Source organism: Pelodiscus sinensis, chromosome 7 (genome assembly GCF_049634645.1).
Source record: "Pelodiscus sinensis isolate JC-2024 chromosome 7, ASM4963464v1, whole genome shotgun sequence".
In the NCBI taxonomy this organism is placed as follows: Eukaryota; Metazoa; Chordata; order Testudines; family Trionychidae; genus Pelodiscus; species Pelodiscus sinensis.
The window spans coordinates 64,263,112-64,283,173 of NC_134717.1; the positions used below are offsets into that span (position 1 = coordinate 64,263,112).

The following is a 20,062-nucleotide window of genomic DNA, read 5'->3' on the forward strand; positions in this document are numbered from 1 at the left end:
AGACTAATATTCACCACATTCCAAAAATACAATGAGAAATAAATTCTCCACCACCGAGTAGCTTGAAAAGATGTCCTATTTCTTTCTGCTCTTTATTAAAACCAGATTTTATACCTTTTCCTTTAAGAGGAACTAGCTCTTTGCCCATCAAAAGCATCTGGATGAGCTTATGAATTTGGCAGAGGCTTTTTTCATTCAAGATTCAAATGCGTGAATTTGCTCCGGTACTATTTTTATCGAAGGACATTGGATGTTGTAGTCTCTCATCTGCTGAGGCAGACACACACGGCTCACAACTATTAAGTTCCCCACAAAGTTGTGCACTGCAAATCGCTGCCCACAAAGCAGGAAAAATGCTGTAGCCAAGACGTGTGCTAGCAATCAGTGGCAAAATAACAGAAATTGCCAAATGAAATTAAGCCAAAAATCACTTTTCTCCCTATTTATTCAAGGCCTTTAATTTATTCGAGCAGTGACAGAGAGTGGCTTAAAAGATACTTACCCAAAATTGCTATGATAGCAAAGAATGTTTTGGATTCAGGTAAGCTCACTGAATAGTCTTCTATGCTGTTTTTAACTGAATTCTTTATTAGCTTGAAAAACTTAATATTTATGTAAGTCATGAACTCCTCCCCATTCTTTGAAAAATATTTTATTAAGTGTTCTCTGGAGCAGAGCGTTAGCCTCTGCAAGTGGTAAACATTTTTACAATTTAAAATATATATAAATCAAAAGAGAATGAAAACAACATCTGTTTGCTACAAAATTGCCCGTATTCTGAAATCAGTAAATTACAGGATTTAGAGAGTTTTTAATTAGAAATGGTTTTGGTAGTGTGCAGTTATCAAAGAAGGGAGCATTTTTGTAAGCATTCCTTTAAATACGTCTCAAACTGGTAACACATACTCCAGTTGTTCTGTTACTAACAATTTCTAAAATGTTGCCAAGCTCCTTTCACTGTGTTATTTTCCCAGCTTGATAGGATTGTCAGATTTTTCATGTTAACTTTGTTGAATCAGTTCCTGGGTAAGATCCCAAGTGTGCGTTACTTTCGTTTTCTGAACGAGGCCGGAGATACATGTGGCACGGATTTACCCCCAAACTTAATGTTTTGCTTTGCCATACTGGGCACAATCTGCAAACCTTTCCAGGCCATGAAATGAGTAAAACAGATAATGTAGAAAGGAAAAAAAATCATTTATGGAACGCCATGCAGATTGTCGTTCTGCTGGACCGGTACGATGTTTTCAGTCTTGTCTTTTCATTCCATGGCTTCCATGCATCAATCAGTCAGTAACCACAGAAAAAAAGGCTTATAGAGAAAGGCTTAGTAGCAGTGTACCTGGGATTGACTTGCGGAAAGGGGGTCAATTAAAAGCCTGAAACACATTTAAATAACGAGATTTTAAAATAATGAATAAATCCCTGTACTTCAGACAACAATGCTGTCTGTAGAAACTCAGAAAGCACTTAAGCATATTCTTATTCTTGAGCTACAAGCATATACTTCAGTCCCAATGAAGTCAATGAGACACAATAAATTGCTTTCCTAAATCAGAGGCCCTGGGTATTTTAGGGCCTCGATGGAAATCAGTGAGTGTGTTCTCCTTGAATGCAGTGGGATGCGGATGAGGCACTTGAACAGCAAGGATACTGCAGGCTACGCAATTGGATTGAAAATAGCAGCGTCACTGCTGTGGCACCGCAAGCCAACCGGTGAGTTTGAAAATACGAGTGCAAGGAATGTGAATGAAAGCTGCCTTCTGAAAGGCCGGCTCAGAGCTCACATAGTTTACCACTGCGGTCTCACGCACAGGTGCTACTGCACCAGCTGAGACTCCCCCATGGGGTAAAGAAGTCAGGGTTTGTTTTGCAGAGAGGAAAGTGGGGGAGTGAGGAAGAGGAGCACATGTTGTTGATCATTACCAATCCCGCCCGAATATCTCCTGCACGCTGGACAAAAGCAGTCAGTGTGCAGAACGGTCAATGTAAAGAAGACTCACGTCAAAAAACCTTATTAGAAAGGAGAAATGGAGTCAAAATGGAATGAGCCTAAATAAAGGGAAATTTGATATTCGTTAACAACCAAGTGCTATAATGCCTAATAACGATTGCTCCAGTTCACTTGGTTTTATTTTTCAGAGATTTGGCTAAATGTTAGCTTGGAGAACTGTCTTTTCTGTAGCCAAAAAAGATATATTTTATTGTGGTCAGATTCCATGGTAAGGAGCCTTTTGAGAATTTTTTTTTTTTAAAAGCCTAATTAGGAATCAAAACGGAAATCTTTCACACTCAAGGGGACTGGAAAGGATCCTTTTCTGAAAGTTTGTGTCTGGCCTCCTGATGATACAGGTTATTAGAGCTCCAGGCAAGAAAGAAAATAATTAGCAAGTGGCATTGAAACATTTGAAGAGTGAGAGGTTATAGTTGCTCATGAAAACCTTTACGGATTCCTCACCCATTCTTCAAGTCCAATAATAATAAATATCTCACTCTCATATAGTATATAGGTTGGACCTAAAACTGCAATCCATTTCTTTCCCCCCACCCTTTATATTATGGTATCTGTATGTAATTACAGATAAATGAGCATGTATACACACACCTCGTAGATGGAGCTGGTATGGTTGCCATTATAAAACCCTGTTTTCAATTGCTTATATCTTGGCCAAATTGTAACCATTCTGGCCGAAATTTTCTATGCTGAATATCTGCTTTGGGCTAAATATTTTTGGAAAGTTTCAGCCAAAGTGGTTAAACTCTTTGTGAGAGTAAAATGGGGGACAAGTACATTGCTATAGGATAGACTTCTCTGAGAACGAATCACTGTTGTGTTGTGAATTAGACAGCTGTCTGAAGGAAACTCATGTTTAATGGATGCTTGTGACCACCTTTGTGCCTCAGTTTACCATGTGCCTCAGTTTACCATGTGCCTCAGTTTCCCTGGGGGGGCTTTGGAAATAAGCTTGTTTGTATTTGTGAAGTACACAGTTGCCAAAGTGAGGGATGCTAGAGAGAAGCCCAGGAGGAAACTAATAATTTGTATTCAGAGCAGGGGGCAGTAAGAGAGTCCCAAGGCCATGCACTGAACAACAACAAGAAAATGAAATACTGAACAGGTACTCATTTAATGAGCCATCCGTTCCTGCACTCAGCGAGGCTTTTCCTCTAATTGCAGAATGATCACCATACGCTTGGTTTTTTGAAGACACAACGCTTGTCCAGCTGAGGAATTCTTCCCCTATTTAGTCAATCGCTTTCTTTTTCTCACTGACACGAGAGCACTTTCTCCTTTTACCACAAGAGGGCAGTGCTTGCAACTAGATTTGGCTCAACTCTGCAATTTATAGAACCCCAGCCTTACCTTTCAGTAATTTTCTGTTCTTGAACAAAAAGTTTGGGATTTTTTTTCCTTCAAAGACTCCCTTTGTTTTTCCTCTCTTAAGCATCCACTGAGCAAGTTAATTGAGCGTTACGTGTGGCTATCTTTAAATTGGACACAATTATTTGAAATGTAAAATGATCTAGTAGGAGAAGTGGCTGTGGTTTGGGAAGATACATCCGTTAAGCCCCTTACGATTTCCAGTCATGGAATTACTGAGGGGAGCTGCTTGAGGAGGAGGATGTTCGGAGCATCCGTTCTGTCCTGTCGCATTACAGATGAAGGATTCCGTAAGAATCTTTCCAGACACAATACATATGAAAGCTGTAAGTGGCTATGCCCTAATTAGCTACTAATGTAAACTGCATTGCCGTTGGATTGCTCTTGTCCCAGCCACAAGAATTTCCTAATTCAAGAACTCAGCGTTTTCAACTTTCATCCCTGAGGCTTTAGAAAAGGGAGTTGGTTTGCTGAAGCTGAAGGTTCTTGTAGGGTCATGCAAGGTGAGTAGCTTCCTCACCAGCCCCCCTCTCGTTCCTTGCCTCTGCCCCCCTTGGCTTTATAGGTGGAACCCCATAACTGCACTAGCGCACAGAAATAGCCTGGCAGGCATTGCAGGTGGCAGCACACTGGTGTGATGTTGGCCCTATGAGAAATGCCTCTCAGCACACACACGCCTGTTCTGCTCCAGCAGAGCTTTGAGGGTCTTCTGGAGCCACATCCGCTGGAGAGTGCCTCACAGTGCTCCTGCCCAGGAGTCACCAGGGTGTGGCCCCCAGTGAGAGTTCTGCATCTGAAAGAAAGGGCTGTCGCCCCTGGCCCAGGATAAGTGGCCAAGCTTCACCTTGCTCACCAGAGTGGTCTGGTCTGTCAGGAGCAGCCACGGAGCCCGGCTTGCAAATTGGGTTACGAAGGGATGTGAGTGCTTGGGCACCACATATGCCCTTCCAGACAGAAGCGGCAGCTCCCACTTCTCTGGGCAGAGGCCAGTTGAGCTGGCAGTGGGGGTTATATTTCACACGGACCGTTTGGGGACTGCCGGGAGGCACCAAAGTGGGTCCCAGAGAGATGTGACGCTTTCTTCTTCTGAACCTTGTGGCATCCCGTGGTCCGAAGGTGCCCATCCGCTCTAGAAACGGGGCACTTGGAGAAATCCTGCATCTAGGCCATAGAGGCGCCCTCAGGCCTGTAAGGCCAGTGTCCTGTGCTATCAAAGGGAGCCGCAGCTCTGGGGTCTTCACCTCCTTGATTAGAGTACGACTGGGGGTGCCAAAGTGGGAGAGATCCCAGGCCCAGCCTTAGCATGACGGGGCTAGCAGGGGGTTGGGTGCTTCTGCTGGATTGTTCCTGGGAGCTGGGTTCCGTCTATGCCCCTATCCTGCTGGGTAATGCTTGGCAAGCCACCACCTTGTGCCTCAGTTTCCCCACCTATGATGGACGGCTTTGCATGCTGAATGAAATATGGCTTTCTGTGTGTTAAAAGGATGACTGTGCCCATGGCTGCCATGTCAGTTTCGCTGCCCCATCGTTGTGCCTGGAGAAGTTTGGTTCTACAGCCTGATGTAGACGATTTCTAGGCTGTAGGCCAGCATCCAGTGACTGCTGTTTGTCCTGCTGGCCTCATGCGTGGCTCTGGCATACAGGAAGCCCACCCTTCATGTCAGATTGCTTAATACAAAGGCTGGGGACTTGTCAAGCTTTTCCCACCAGATTTAATAGCTGGTGACACCCTAGGGACTGTCTGCTGCTGAATTCTGGCAGGGAGAGGTCGTTATTTTGCTAGCGGAGGTTCCCAGCTCTTTACTTTTTGAGGGGGTCAGTCGAGGGAAGGGACTGCAATGCTTTTTGGGGGCCCCACCTGCGCATGCTGGGAAAACCTGGGCAGCTGCCCCCTAGTGCCAGGGAAAGTGTGGGGAGGACTCAGAGGGGCACTAGTCACAGGTTGCACATAGCACCAAGGTGGCCCTGTCATGTGCGCTCCCAGAAATCATAGCATCCCCTGCCCATTTCAGGCAGGCCATGGTTAACACCATGCGTGGGGCTGCACAAACATAGTGGGAGAGCCATTTGTGGCTCTGAAGCGATTACAGGCCACATGGACGAAGGGCAAGCAGAGCAGAGAATCCACATGTCTAGACGGCAAGGCCAGACCCATACCCACTGGGTCCCGCTTCCTCCTCAGAGGCGTAAGAGATCAGCCTGACTGAATCGGCGCTTTAGGAACATCCCTGCATGCCACCCTCCCGTCAGAAGGGGCCTCGCATGGGACTAATCAAGGTGTGCTGTAGTAATGCATCGGAACACCCAAGGACAGCAGCGGCACAGCTGGAAATGCAGCCGCAGGAAGTCTCATGCGGGTGGGAAGGGTTTACCGCTCTTGCCACAAGCGGCCAATTCAGAACCGCTCTCAATATGGAATTGACAGCAAAACCACCTCCCAAAAGGTGCACTTGCCGTTCGGTCATGGTTCCGTGGGACAGGCACACACAAAAGTCCAGAAATCGTTGTGAAAACAGTCAAATTTTATTCAAATAAGCTTTTTTGTCATGATGACATGAATGTCCTTCGAATAACCCCTGTTATGTGACACCTTCTGTATGGGAATGACTCTTCTCGAGAACAAGTCTAAACACACAGCACTGCTCCTCCTTATTCTCTTAGGGCACATCTGCACTTGTTCCCTAGTTCAAGCTAGGAATGCAGATGTAGGTGACCAAAATTGCTAACGAAGCGGGGATTTAAAGGAAGTGCACACCAGGATGCGTTAGTCAAAAAATGAGGAGTAATGTTAGTTCGAACCAAGGGATTTGGTTAGAACTAATGCATCCCAGCGCACTTCCTGGTTCGGATCAGCTGGCGATTGGAATAGCACACCGGCAAGATCATGCTAATGAAGTGCAGGATATTTAAATCCCGCTTCATTAGCGATTTCGGACGCCTACGTTTGCATCCCTAGTTCGAACTAGGGAGCAAGTGTAGACGTACTCTTAGAGTAAGAATTTCAGAAGCACCCGGCATTGTCCTAACTGCTGCCGCTGAAATGGAGAGGAATTAATCCAACATGCTGCAGACAGCCAGTCCTCAGCATTGCCCATACTGTGCCATGCCCCCCACCAGTCCTCAGCACTGCCCGGGGGGTGCCACTTGGCACTTTGGCTGTGATTTAAAGGGCCCAAGGCTTTAGACACCGCCTCTGCTGCAGTAGCCAGGAGCCCCGGCCTTTTGAATTGCCAGGCCCCGGGGCAATTATCTCTCTTGCTCCCTTGCCCAGCCCTCTAAGAATCAGGATTCTTTAAGGCCATGTGTATGCTATGCAGAAGATTGATGCTGGCGCGGTCGTTTTTTCTGAAGTTTGATTTAGCAGATCTAGAAAAGACCTGCTAAATCAAACTCAGAGGGCATTCCTGGTGGCACCTGTACTCCTGCTCCTCACAAGGAGTAAGGGAAGCCGATGAGAGCGTTTGCTCCCATCGATCTCCTGCTGTGTGGATGGCGCCGAAAGGCAATTTAAGATGCATCTACTCCAGCTACATAATTAACATCGCTGCAGTTGCATATCTTAAGTCCCATGTAGCGTGCCAAGTGAGCTTCCAAAAGTCCCTTTTGAAATGCTTGCCCCTGGTGCAGGGAAACACATTTTGAACCAAGAAAGCAAGTATGATAGAGGGTATTTTCATTGCTGCCTGAGGGGTGATGCCGATGGCTGCTGTTTGTATGCGAGCTCCACCTGCTGCCTCTCCTCCTGGCCCAGGGCTCTGTCCTGAAGAACAAAACGGTGGGCTATGTCCCAAAGAGCTTCCGGTTAGAAGCCAAAAGGTGACAGATGGATACACATCTGTGGGGGAGCAAAGCAGCAAGAAGGCACCATTGGTCATAGACCCAGCACGCCAGCCCCTTCATCAGCAATTCCTATTCATGGTAATGGGAACTGAGTATTCAGCCCAGCTCGCCAAACTTCCCGCCGTGCTCTCAGTTCTTGGGATGTTGGTACCTTGTCCGTGGGAGAGGCCCCAGAAACGTGGAGAAATACTTTCTAAAACAAAAGCCCTTCAACAGCCTGGGGTCAGTCGGTTAGAAATGATAAAACAAAGATGGGCAACTGGGGAAAGGAAGAGAACACAAGCCTGTGATGGTAACAGGAGCTGCAGGAGGCAACAGTTGTGCTTGCAGTAGTGAGAATGTAACAGCCGGTACCTCAGCAGTCAGGTCATTCACAATTGTCACAATTCAGCCTTCGGAGTGCCTCTTAATTCCATTTGATCCAGGAGAGGCGGGCCGTCAGATCTGCATCGAGCAGAAGGGGGGGGGGAGAACCAAATACACTGCTTTAAATACTTTGCAATAAGCATTTAGCAAATTAACCATTCAGCCTCTCCACGAAGCAGCTTCACCCATCCAGTGCCTCGCAAGCACAGCCAGGCAGAAAGATGAGTTAACCCAAAGCCTAACAAAGGGAAGATGTCAGTGAAATCCACTTGTTGTTTTAACAACTGTTGGTTCACAAAAGTCAAAGGCAGAGGCAGCTGGGATCCCCTGTGTGCGGTCATGCATACAAAAGAGAGAAGAGCGTTAAATGGCATCTCATGATTTATTTTTCCAGCCATTATCCTACCACTGGTGAAATGAAAGGGAGAAGGTGAAAGGAGTTCATTAACATAGAAGACTGCTTTCTTTCAAGTCAGCGACTGGTTTCTCTCTGCAGTGTTGGTGCTTATGACATGTCTGCTGTTCAGGATGAGAAATATTTGGGAGCAATGATTCTTCTACATCCACGTTTTTCCTTTTAAAAAAAGTGCCCCTATTTTGAAAAGGAAGGTAGGCTCACAGGAATTGAGATCCCACTGAGAATGGATCTTCGGCTCCTTGGGGGCAGATTTTTTTTTAAAAGTAATTGGGTGCCTAAAGATGCAGGTAGACATCTGTGTGACTTTTCAGCAGCACCACAGTTCCTGACTCCCATGGGCTCTACATAGGCGCTTTTGAAAATCCCAACGTTCTGCATCTCTAGCCACCTATATACTTTTACAAATCCAGGCCCTACGTGTCTAGGTAATGTCTGATAATGGTATTAGGTGCCTCAGTCACTTAGGCACATTGAAAAATTTGACCCTAGCAGTGATTTCAGTGGAGTGACTCCAAATTTGCAGTGGTGGAACGGAGAGCACAACCTAACCTACCTCATTTGTACTGATTAAAATAGCAACAGGAAAAAAAATTAATCCTCGCCTGTAAAACTTTACTAGAGCTAGTTCATGTAAATGATCCGTTAGATACACAAACACTTTACATGGTTCTTGTATCTGAAGATGCTTTGGGTCATAAATGCTGATTCTTGGTGGGGAACATTTCCTCTGACTTCTGAAAGGGCCCAATTCAGGGAAATACATGAGCATGTGCCTAATTTCAAGTTGTCCTGCTGATCATGCTTAAAGATCAGTGCATGCGTATTGGCCTTGCTGAATCGGGTCCCAAATGGCTATACTAAAGAAGATTACTAAATACTCCGAAGCGATTTATCCAGAAAATCGTCTGTGCTCAAAACTCAGTTCTATGCAGGATTTTGAAAAGGACCAAGCCAGTTAAAAGGCTGACCAAAATATCGAACAACTGTTTCAAAAGTAGCCCTTCCTGGGAAATGAGGATGAATGGCGAGGTGTACGCTTGCTCAGGAATTGCTAAGAAACAGATCTAATTACAAACACCATTTAAAAAAAAAAGCGAGGGGGTTTTGCAATACAACATTGTCAAGGTCTTTTAACAAATGATTTGTGTGAGAGGGGACAGTTTGTGCACGAGGCTGCAGAGCTCAGCTGAGTGCTCTACGGAGACGCACTGTGGCACCAAAACCCTGGCTTGGAAAGGTCTGGAATCAAGTACTCGACTCCCCAGAGCTGCACACTTACCGCTGGTGTTCCAGATGGCATCTTTGTGACTCTTCATGCATTGTTCCACGTAGGCTCTGGGGTGGCAGCCTGAGACGAGGCTATCGCTCAGCAGGGCGATGTACGCGATGGCCAGTCGCAGCGTGTCAATTTTGGAGAGGCGCTTTTCATAAGGGAAGGTTGGCACGTGGCATCTGAGTTCATCAAAGGCTGAGTTAATGCTCAGCATCCGCTTTCTTTCCCTAATATTAGCTGCTTGCCTCTGTACCTTGTAAGGGGCAGCAGGAATTAGCCTGTGATGCGCATGTGGCTCATTAGCCTCTGGTGGAGCTAACGAGGAGCTGTCCAGTTCAGGACTTCCCTCCAGCTGCAGAACTTGTCCATCCAAATCTGGGAGCGACAGCGGAGCCTCCTCCGGGAACGTGGGCTGGCAAGGAAAAGAGGGCCAAGGAGTGAGCTGGCCTATCAGAGGACAGTCCGGTAGGACATTTTCTGGCTGAGGTTGGAGCTGGATATTAGACTCCATCAAGTCCCAGAATGGAAAATCCAACATAGAGTCTTGTTCGAAATCATAGGAGGCTTCCTCCATCATTATCATCCCCCCCCAAATAATATTTGAGACAATCAAATGGACGTAGTCACAGGTTCAGTGACTGAAATTAACTTACACGCAGTGCTGTTAGTACAAGGCGTAGATAGTCTAATCCTGAAAGTCTCTAGTTAACAAATGAAACCCATGGTCAAAGGCTACTGCATTTGGCTCCTATCTGAAACGGACCCTAGCAATTGTGAGTCTGAGTGAATCTCATGATTTAAATACTTCTAGGCTTCTCAGCAGGCTAAACATCCCTATTTTTCCAAATTCAAAACTAATTAATTAGAACACAGGATTCTCGCTTTATTAGCTGTTGGCAATGAAGGGCTGTGAATGGATGTAACAAAAAGAACGGATCTGCTATTGAGTTTCTCATTGAAACCCCATTGAAATGATTATCAAGTTTTCCCCAAGTTCAGTCTCTCTCTCCACCTTGTATTTACAGAAGGGATTACCCGGGGCTGATGTGGAGGTGAAAATGCAGCCTTTTCTTCTCCCTCTCAAATGTGACCAGCCGCATGTTCTGCTCCAGACTGAAGAGCACAATCCAATTATAGTGCTGTCAGAAACATACGACGGTGCCCTCGTGGATACAGGAGACAGTTGGACCCTCTCTCTTGTTAAGAGGGCAAAGGCAGTTGGGAGAACAGCAGTGTTAAATGGGAACGTGAACTCGCTTTGTAATAAGCGGCTCAGCTTTGTGAAAACCGCTCTCACGCACCCTGATGAGTTACCTCGCCCCATGCCCACTGAGTCCATGGGCCACATCCTGCACATTCTGGAGACCATGGGCCTTACAGGTGCTCAGTCCCCCTCTGAAGACTGGCCCAACCAAGGCAGAGGGGCTCAGCCCCTTTCAGGATTGGTCCTTATGATTGTCAGTCATCCGTATTCCTGTAGCAGCTGCCTCCCCTGCCCTGGCACAGTAGGGGTTAACTGGAGCTGGTGAGCTCAATTAAAGCACCTGGATGCACCTGTGGGATGGGCCAGCCCCATAGGAGCTGGGTGCTGAGAAGGATGCTGCAGAGAGAGCGGGAAGAGCTCTGCTGTCTCTCTGGTTGCTTGGGGGGAGGAAGGCCTGGAGAGAGGCAGACGCACCTTACGCTCAGGGAGGAGCTGTGCGAAGGGGCCTGAAGGAAGGCCAAGGCAGTGGGAAGCCCCAGCAGGCAGTAATAAGTTTGAGGGGGCCGAGTTCCTAAACTGGAACCTAGAGCTGGGGGAAACTGGGGTGTCCCTACTGGCTACTGGGAAAGGTGGTCAGAAGACGAGGCAGAAGATCTGGCTGGGGGCGGAGTCAGAAGACGAGGCAGAGGCCTATTGGGCTAGGGCAGCTGTCGGCAGTAGCTGCTCCGCGGAAAAGAGCTGCTACACCATGCCTCACCACAAGGAGGCAGTAAACTGTCCCTTCTACCTCCCCCAGCTGAGATCAGGCCCTGCTCGTGTGAAGCGCTTACCCCCATATGGTAAGACCATCCTCACCCCAGCCAGCTTTGGTTTTATACGGCTCAAAGCTGGGCGTGAATGGACGCACCGAGGGGAAGTGACTGGCGTGAGGTCACATTCTGCCCTGTTGTAACGTGGATTAGAGTCCTGGGAAGTATTTTGGCTGCCTTGGTTTCAGCAATGAATCAGAAATGTTGTAATGGGACTGTGTTGCAAAAGGTGGTTCCTGTTGTGCTGCGGGGGTGAGACGGGGCCTCAGCAATTTGAATGGTCTGCTGTGAAGTGAACTCGGCTCGGTCCCTACATTGGAAAATCGGGCTTAAGCCCCTGAACCTCTTAGGCAGCATTGGCAAATTGACCTCGCTGTATCTAAATCAAGAGGGGCACTTCATTTTCAAAATGAAAGCTGTGCTGGCCTTGTGACAAGATAGGATGGCTTCGTTTGTTTCCAGGGACTTTGATGTGCTGCCTTGTGTTGTGAATTAACTTAAATAGATCTCACACGCTAGCTGTCGAGCGCCCCAGCGCAGGAAGGCACTTGCATGCATGTGTAACTTTAGGCAGAGAGTTATGTCTCTGGGACTTTGGCATGTGCTTATATTTACTCAGCAAATCTCGTAAGCAGGCTCAGGGCTATTGTGAGGTTAATCACAAGGTAGGTGTTAGGGGAGACTTAAATCACGCATAGACTCTTTGCATGTCACCCTGCGGGAGTTGCAAGGACCTGGCAGGATCAGGTCCCCTGTTTCTCAGCAACAAGTTAAGACCTAGTCTCTTGTCTAAATACGTTCCAGCCTGCTTCTCCCCAGGACACAGCTCGTTAATCACTCTTTGTACTGGCGCGGGGTTGGCAGCACTCTACGCTGTAGTCCTACACGCTTGCTGCCATGCGGGAGGAGACTGCTTGCAAAGGGACTGGGAACCGGGCATTGTGTGAGCCATCGGTGGCACCTTTTCGTGTGCAAATGAACAGAGGGACACTGAGGTGCCAAGGAGAAAGCAGACAAGGTTTCATTTCTCACCCCTGGTGGGTAAAAAGAAATGGGGTGTTCCCACGAGCTCCTAGAATTCACAAGGGCTGGAATTAATTCTGTGTGAAGGGCCAGTAGGAGACTTTTGTGCAGCTAAAGCCCACTTGAGAAGTTCACAATCTTTATGCTGGTCTTATGCAAAGGATGAATAGTCCTGTGGCACCTTAGAGACTTACAAAAATATACAGGGGCAGCCAGTAATGCAGGTGAGGGAAGACACAGCCTGCCCAAAATAGCCAACACACCCCGGACACCCAGGAAGGCTGGGGCCATGGCATGGTAGCCGGGTTTCCCCCTCCGCCAGGGAGCAGCCCCAGCTCTCCAGGTGGCCAGGAAGTATCATGCTGGGGGGGGGTGACCTCAGTCAGAAGGGGCGGGGCTGGGGCTTGCCTTCCCCAGCTGGGCTTTCAACCACTGGCCATGAAAATAAATAAATATATATATATCCGTATCATGAGCTTTTGTGGGCAAAACCCACTTCCTCAGATGAGGAGCTAGAGGAGTTAGTTGCACCTCAACAGAACTGAGCAAAGGAAAGCCAGGGGGGTTATTAATTTGTGTGTTATGGAAGCACCCAGATGCCTCAATCAATATTGCCAAGCACTACATGTGCAGAGAGAGAGATCGTCTTTGCCCCAAAGTGCTTACAGTCTAATTAGACAAGGCTGACCCAAGATATAAAGGGAAACTGAGCAAAGGTCCCTAGAAGCTGAGCACTTGTGCAGCCACCCAGGAGAGATTCAAATGCCACCCAGCTGATTAGCAGAGCCAGCAGCATGTTCCTCTACTGGCGCACATCCACACATGCCATGGTGCAAATAACAAAATGTATTCCACATGTGGATGGAACAGATTAGAGGGAACACTGAAACTGAGGCATACAGTAGGGCCATGACTTGTTCCTGGTCACCCAGATAGTCAGAGGCAGAGCTAGGACTACAATTGGTGGTCTTGACTAGTGCTGAGGGAAAAGTTCAGCCAAAACTGCAGGTCCAGTTGCAATGGAAAACTTGGAGGATTCATCAGTTTAGATGTCTTGGTTCAGTCCAAAGAAATCCTTTAAAACAAAATAGAATTTTTTGAATGTTTCAGCTTGCTAAAAATGTTTGAAAAAAATTGTCACCTCCCCCCCCGCCCGACTTTGTTCCCCTCTAATTTTGGGAATGGCCAGTGAACTGATAATTCTGTTTTCCTGCCCACACTCCCACCAAGCAGCAGTCTCGGAAATGCACATTCTCCATGCGCTGAGCCACTACAGCTATTTGTAAGTCACGGGTGATTTTTCCCTTTGCATGGGGCATGTTTTATAGAAAATCCAGCATCTGGAAAATAATGAAGAGCCCAGAAGTGTCTTTGCCAACTTCCGCCTCTTCTGTTGCTGCGCTAGCCTCGTGTGAATATCCAGACCATATGGAGCTCTCAGATCAGAAATACTTCGTCTTGAGTGAGGAAAAACTCTCTGCTACATCATTCTCAGCAGATGCTGCTCCAGTTCATTATAATGCTCTTCTAGATCCATTGCTCCTAACAGCGTGGCCTGGAGATAGGCCTGCTGTCACACATGGGGCACAGATGTTCCAGCAAAGTAGCATTCAGCAGCGGCATAATTCAAGGGAAGGTGGCTCTTTTTGTGAGATGCAGAACAAAGCAACAGGGGTAGATAATGCAAATTCTCTCGCTGGCCAAATCAACTTAGGAAGAACTCAGACGTCAGAACAGAAGCTCCTCTCAATCCCACCTGCAGAAAACTCAGACCTTTTACACGTCAGATTCTGAGACGTCTTTGGGGGAGCAGAAATGATTCGGTCCCCTTGACCTTCCACGCCAGGCGTAACCCAAGTCTGCCTGGAAGGCCTTTCTGTGAGTTTGGAATAAATGTGAGACTCTCTGCCTGTAACAGCAGTGGACCAATCACTGTGTTTTAGCTACCCTTGGGCACGGTGATGACCGAGAATTTCAGCAGCTCTAGGAAGCAGTCATCTCTCCTCAGAGCTGTCACTGTTGCAACAAACTCCATTGGCCTGTGGTAGCTGAAGTTGAGCTGGGGGAGGAGACGGCTCAGGAAAGGTAACAGAGTTCAGGAGAGAACTGACCTTGGCTGCTCACAAGAGACTCCCAGAGCTGGAGTCCAGAGTAGAGGTGTCCCCTGCCAGCCACCCAGCTAATGGTACCCGCAGCAAATGGGAAGAAACTGAGGCACATCCCCAGCCCAGAAGGGGAACCCACTTAGTGGCCTGGCCAGAGGGCTGAGTCACGGAGAGGAGGCTGCAGGTCCTGGAAGCAACAAAAGGCTGCAGAGAGAGGAAGGGTCATGGAGGGGGACTGTGGGGAAAGCGTGTTCGCCTGGCAGAGCTAATCCCCAGAATGGCCAGAAGGAGGCACCCTCCTCGTGAGGAGAAGAACCCCTGTGGCAGTCAGAAATGTGTTAGCGGACAAACTATATAGGCGGAGGAGCAGGTGGTGGAGGGAGGTCTGTCCAAAAACATTTCAGCCTGTTCTAATTGGTAGAGGAAGCTGTTCATCTTGGCACTTGTACAAGTTACAGATGCAGAAGTGGCCAGGAGTCTGCGGGACTTGCATAGCTCCAGTGTGCCCTGAGCAGGTGAGTTACAATGCTCCGAGAGTTGTAACCGTGAAGCCATTTTGCTCAGCAGCTGTGCGCCTCTGCAATTCGTGGCGATGCAGGCAAGGTGACTGGACATTTCTTTCATAAATGAAAGGAGAGGAAGGCGCACAGGCCGTCGATAGTGTCCCAGGGCTTGGGGGATACTTTGCCGTGGATGAAGGATGGAATTTTTGACGTGAACTGCAGAGTCCTGGTAGGAGATTAGCAGTGGTCCCGGCTGCACGACAGCCGCACGAATGAATTTCAAAGCACTGGATTCAGCTCTAACTGAGCACACGGCTGAACAATTTTGCTCAATGACTCCACAGCACCACATTCCCGGCCTGGATGACTGCCAATCTGTGGACCTCTCACTGAAGTCAGTGGCCTGGGCTGTCTATCAGACTAGACCCAGGGTCTGGGAAGTGCTTTGAACATGAGAAGTGCAAAGTATTATCCTGTAAGGGTAGAATATGCTGGTGCTTAAGGTAAAACAATAACAAATGTAACAGTGTAATACAAAACAGAGCCAGGATTTCCATGGTGAGAGCATTTCAAAGGGATAACAAACTATTTTGGAAAGCTCAGAGTAATTGCTAAATGAAACCTGCATAGTGCATAAAGAAAGTTGATTTTAAGTGAGAAAGGTGATAGGACCTTTATTATTCACAGGGTTATAAACATCAGATGTCAGTGTCTGGGGGAAAGGCACCAGGGAATGACTGATGAGAGAACTGGTTTTTTGTTTAGTATAAATTGTTTAATGAGCATCCTTTGCTTTTAGCATTGTAGATGTTTGAAAGGGAACAAGCTCTTTGTAAGCTTTGGAGTCTCTCCTAAAATAATCCCAGTCTCTTGGAACAAAGAAAGAGAATACCTTGAACAGGGATACCCAGGGGTGGTTTCCTGTCTGTCATGGCGCTCTCTGTGGGCTGGATTGTGAAGCCTCCATTCCACTGAAGTCCATTGGATTGCAGGCATGAGTAAGTGATCGCCACGGTTAAGCACTGTTTACACACCTGCTTAGCTTTAAGGCTTTGATTTCATCCAGGCTTAAGTACAGGCTGAAGTGCCCTTCTTGACCAAGGATGTGTTAGTGGGACACTAACCCTAATCTGCCCCATGATACGAAAACATACTGTAGGAAGGTCCTTTAATGGGAACACTCCTCTTCCGTTTCCAGTGTGCCTACCCAAGGCTACCATACCACAAATCCCACTGGTATTGAAATAATCAGTTCAGCAGGAAATCAGCCAGCCAGACAATTGTACAAACTCCTTTCTACCCCTCGCTCCTGAGAAGCAGACCCGGGAGTATCTTCTCGTGGCTTCCCAACATGCTGCAAATGTGGGTTCTTTTGGACCAAGGTGAGGCGCATGTTCCAGAGCTGTACTGAGGCCACCCAGCCGGTTGCCCCTCTCTTTCACAGGACACACATTGCTCCACTGTAGACAGTCACTGCCTGGAGCCAGGGCTTGGCAGGTAGTTCAGTGGCTAGTGCTGTTGGTCATCAGGCGAGAGGGCTCAAGTCATAGTTGGTAGCCAAAGTCTGCAGTCAGTGATTGATTCGCCCCATCCTCTTTGGACCCCCCTCCAGATAGTTAAAGGCTGCTCTCAGATCCCCCCTCACTCTTCTGCAGACTAAACAAGCCCAAACCATCAGCCTCTCCTCGTAGGTCATGTGCTCCAGCCCCCTCATCATTTTCGTCGCCCTCCGCTGGACCCTCTCCAGTGCGTTCGCATCCTTTCGATAGTGGGGGCCCAGAACTGGACACGATACTCCAGATGTGGCCTCACCAGAGCTGAATAAAGAGGACTAATCGCTTCTCTGGGTCTGCTGGCAATGCTCCTCCTAATGCACCCCAATGTGCCTTTCGCCTTTTTGGCTACAAGGGCGCCCTTTTGGCTCATCTCCAGCTTTTCATCCACTGTAACCCACAGGTCCTTTTCTGCAGAACTGCTGCTTAGCCAGTCGGTCCCCAGCCTAGCACACACTGGATTCCAAGCTCCTGATCTGTCAATATGAGCACTTCTTGGCAGGGACCATTTCTCTTTAGCAAATGCCTGACACCCCCTGGCTGGAAATAAATAGTAGGGTCTGCCAAGGAGAACTGATGTCCAGCCCACCTTTCATACAACACAGTCCCCAGGGGCAAAAACTGCAAAACATCATGGAAGAATTTGTTTCCCACCTACCACTCCCAGAATAAATATGATTTCATTTTAATAATTAGCTATGTATATGCCTGCATCCCCCATTTCTAATGGCTACACAGAGCACAAGGAAATTTGTCTCAGGAATGCAGCTGTTTCTTCCCATCGCTCCATGGTGTTCAGACTACAGCAAGGGGAAATTTCAGTTGAAATTCTTCATCTTGCCAGAAATGCATATTTGGCTCAATACAAATCAGCTAAATATTTCTATCACATTTGCCAAATTGTTTCATCCTACCAAAAAAAAAAAACCAAAACAAAGTATTGAAGCGCTTTGTTTCAACGGTTTTGAAACTAAGCATTTTGATTTTGAGTCCATATTGCTTTGCTCTGTATTTTGATGGTCTTTTTTAGGGGAAAATAGGTTAATGTCTCCCAGAATGAAATAATGTTTTATTGGACCCACAATTAAAACATCTACTATGGGATGTTAAAAAAATAAAATAAAATCTTGTGATAGATCCAAACATTCCTTACTTGGCTACTGAACCAAGAAATTGGTTATTTGTATAGCTCTCGTTTGGACTAACTTTCGCTCTGTCACAATTATCAATGGAGAAGAGAATATGCTTCTCAGTACATGTGTTCTAACAGAGTAATAGTGCGAGGATGGGGAGAGATTCAGAACAATGGCGAGTAATTGAAGACGTGGGTGGGTGGTGCATACTAGTGTTCAAAATGCATCCCGCAGCAAGTGTTAAGGGTCATTCTACATGAAAGACAAAATGTTGGTCTGGTGCCAATGGCTAGCCCACGCTTAGACAAACAGCATCCTCAGGAAAAGGGCGGTTCTTCTAATGGCCCCTTTTGTAGCAGTCAGAAGTGCCGGGCAGTGAGGTGCATTAAGAGAATGTGGATGGCGCTCATGGTAGCCCTGGGCCATGCGTGGTGTATGGTGCAAAGAGCAGTGTTCGCGAAATCCTAGAACACTAGAATGGGAAGGGACCTCGAGAGGCCATCGAGTCCAGTCCCCTGCCCTCATGGCAGGACCCAGTACTGTCTAGATCACCCCTGCTAGATGTCTGTCTAACCTGCTCTTAGCTATCATCTAACCTGCTCTGAACTGGGCTACAGCTTTCAAAGCATTTGGCATGTTTGAAACTTGAGCCAAAAATATCTTTGTGGGATCTGAGCAGGTCTGAAAATCTGGTGCAACTGCATATCAGACTGAGAGCCCAGTCCAAAGCCCTTTGGAGCCCATGGCGTGGCCTCATCGGTGCCTGAACCACAGGAGAAGGAGTTCTTGGCAGCTCTCGCTAGCAAGTGGTATTCTTTAGCTCGGGCTACAGAGATGCATGCTTTGTAGCTCTCGCAATTGCCCCATTCAATTCCCTTATTGGCCAAGGTAGTGGCCATCACATCTGCACAAACAGTGACGCCCCTAAGTGACTGGAAACAAGCAAGCATGCATGGCTCTCACAGAAATCACCTAGACAACCATAGTTTTATCCAGAGTCTATTAGAGTTCATGTCAGTACTGGAGAGATCATGAAAATGTCTCTTCCCATAGTTGTAGCTGTGTCGGTCCCAGGAGATTAACAACAAGGTGGGTGAGGTAATATTGCTTATTGGACCAACGTGTGTGTGTGTGTGTGTGTGTGTGTGTGTCGTATGCAAAAAAGGCTGTACCGCTCTGGCGTGAGACCCGCTAGCGTACCTAGCACAGTCTGGTGCAGTGGAGAGACTGCAGCATTTCGTTACAATGTGGTGGTGAAAGTGGTTTTGGCCACACAGGCCTGGCACATGGTTAGCGATGATGTGGTGTGATAATGAGGAGACTTTATTGTTTTGCCTTGTAGAAACATGCCAGGGAGATCAGCGGAAAGGCCTCAGGCAGGGAGTTGCACCTACTTTCCAAATGAGGAGCAGAAGCCAGAAGCACGATAGTTGGAGGCTGTGTTGGTTTGAAAAGCAGAAGTGGAAGAAAGAGAGAGGTGCGGGAGCGAGAGGCGGGGGGGCGGTGAGGGCAGGGGAGGTTTGGAAATAGTTCTCTTTTCTTCTAACGGGAAGGTATCCAGCCCCAGGAGTTAGGGGAAGGAGATGGCGTTCTAATCCTTAGACCTCCTGAGTTACCTGATGCAGGCCCATAAAGTGCCATGCCATGGCGACAGAGGTGGCAGACTTGTGCATGGAATCGCTAGACGCAGTAGAGCTTTGGCATGGTTCAGTATAGCTATTGCTGCACTCAGCGAGGCGAGACATAACGGTGAGTTGCAGCTAGAAGTGGTGGGTGCTGGTTACACCTTTTCCTGGACTGGCACATCTGGTGATGAAGGCAGATGCTGTAATATGGGGTTTACCATCCACTTTGCCATTATTTGTTGCTGACTGTTGTGATAGGCTCAGGCCAGAGGCCTACAGGAGAGCCGGGGAGGGGAAATATATCAGCCCCAGATTAAATAGGTCTCTGTTTCTGGGGTAGACTAACAAGGGCTGATCCAGAACCAGCAGGAACCTGCTAGAATCAAGCTATCAGGTCAATTAAAACACCTGGAACCAATTAGGAAGCTTCCAGACTCCAAGGAGCCAGACTAATCAGAACACCTGAGGGCCAAGTTGAGACTGCTTTTTAAAAAGTCTTCTCTTCTGTTTGCTCGGTGTGTGAGGAAGGAGTTGATGAGAGAAAGTGTTCTGGAGAGTCTGGGAGAAGGAAGTACCAGGAGGGAGACCCTCCGGTAAGTAAGGTGTGCTGGGGAAGGCAGTGGGGAACTGTCCCATTCATAGTTTTTTTATGCGTAAATGCATATATCAAAGATAGGGGAAATTGCCTCTGTAGTACATTAACCAGTGAACATTTTTATTCAAGGCAAAGTTGCAAGTGTTGAAATTTGTAAATGAATTCCAGTTCAGATGCCTGCCTCTGCAATTGGGAGTTTAAAAGTAGCCATTCTTCTACAAAGGAATTTTAAG

At 47.4% G+C, this 20,062-nt stretch overlaps 1 long non-coding RNA gene across 7 annotated transcripts in view; it reads left to right on the plus strand.

Moving 5' to 3' along the window:
* The first annotated feature begins 287 nt into the window (after positions 1 to 287).
* Positions 288 to 20,062, plus strand: part of LOC112545888 (uncharacterized) — a 187,511-nt gene continuing 167,736 nt past the window's right edge. For 5 of the 7 annotated variants that reach the window (XR_012905341.1, XR_012905339.1, XR_012905338.1 and 2 more), the window contains exon 1: positions 289 to 541. This is a non-coding gene — a long non-coding RNA (uncharacterized LOC112545888). Of the gene's footprint in view, positions 542 to 20,062 lie in introns of all 7 variants that reach the window. The other 2 variants (XR_012905340.1, XR_012905349.1) reach the window with 2 other exon arrangements.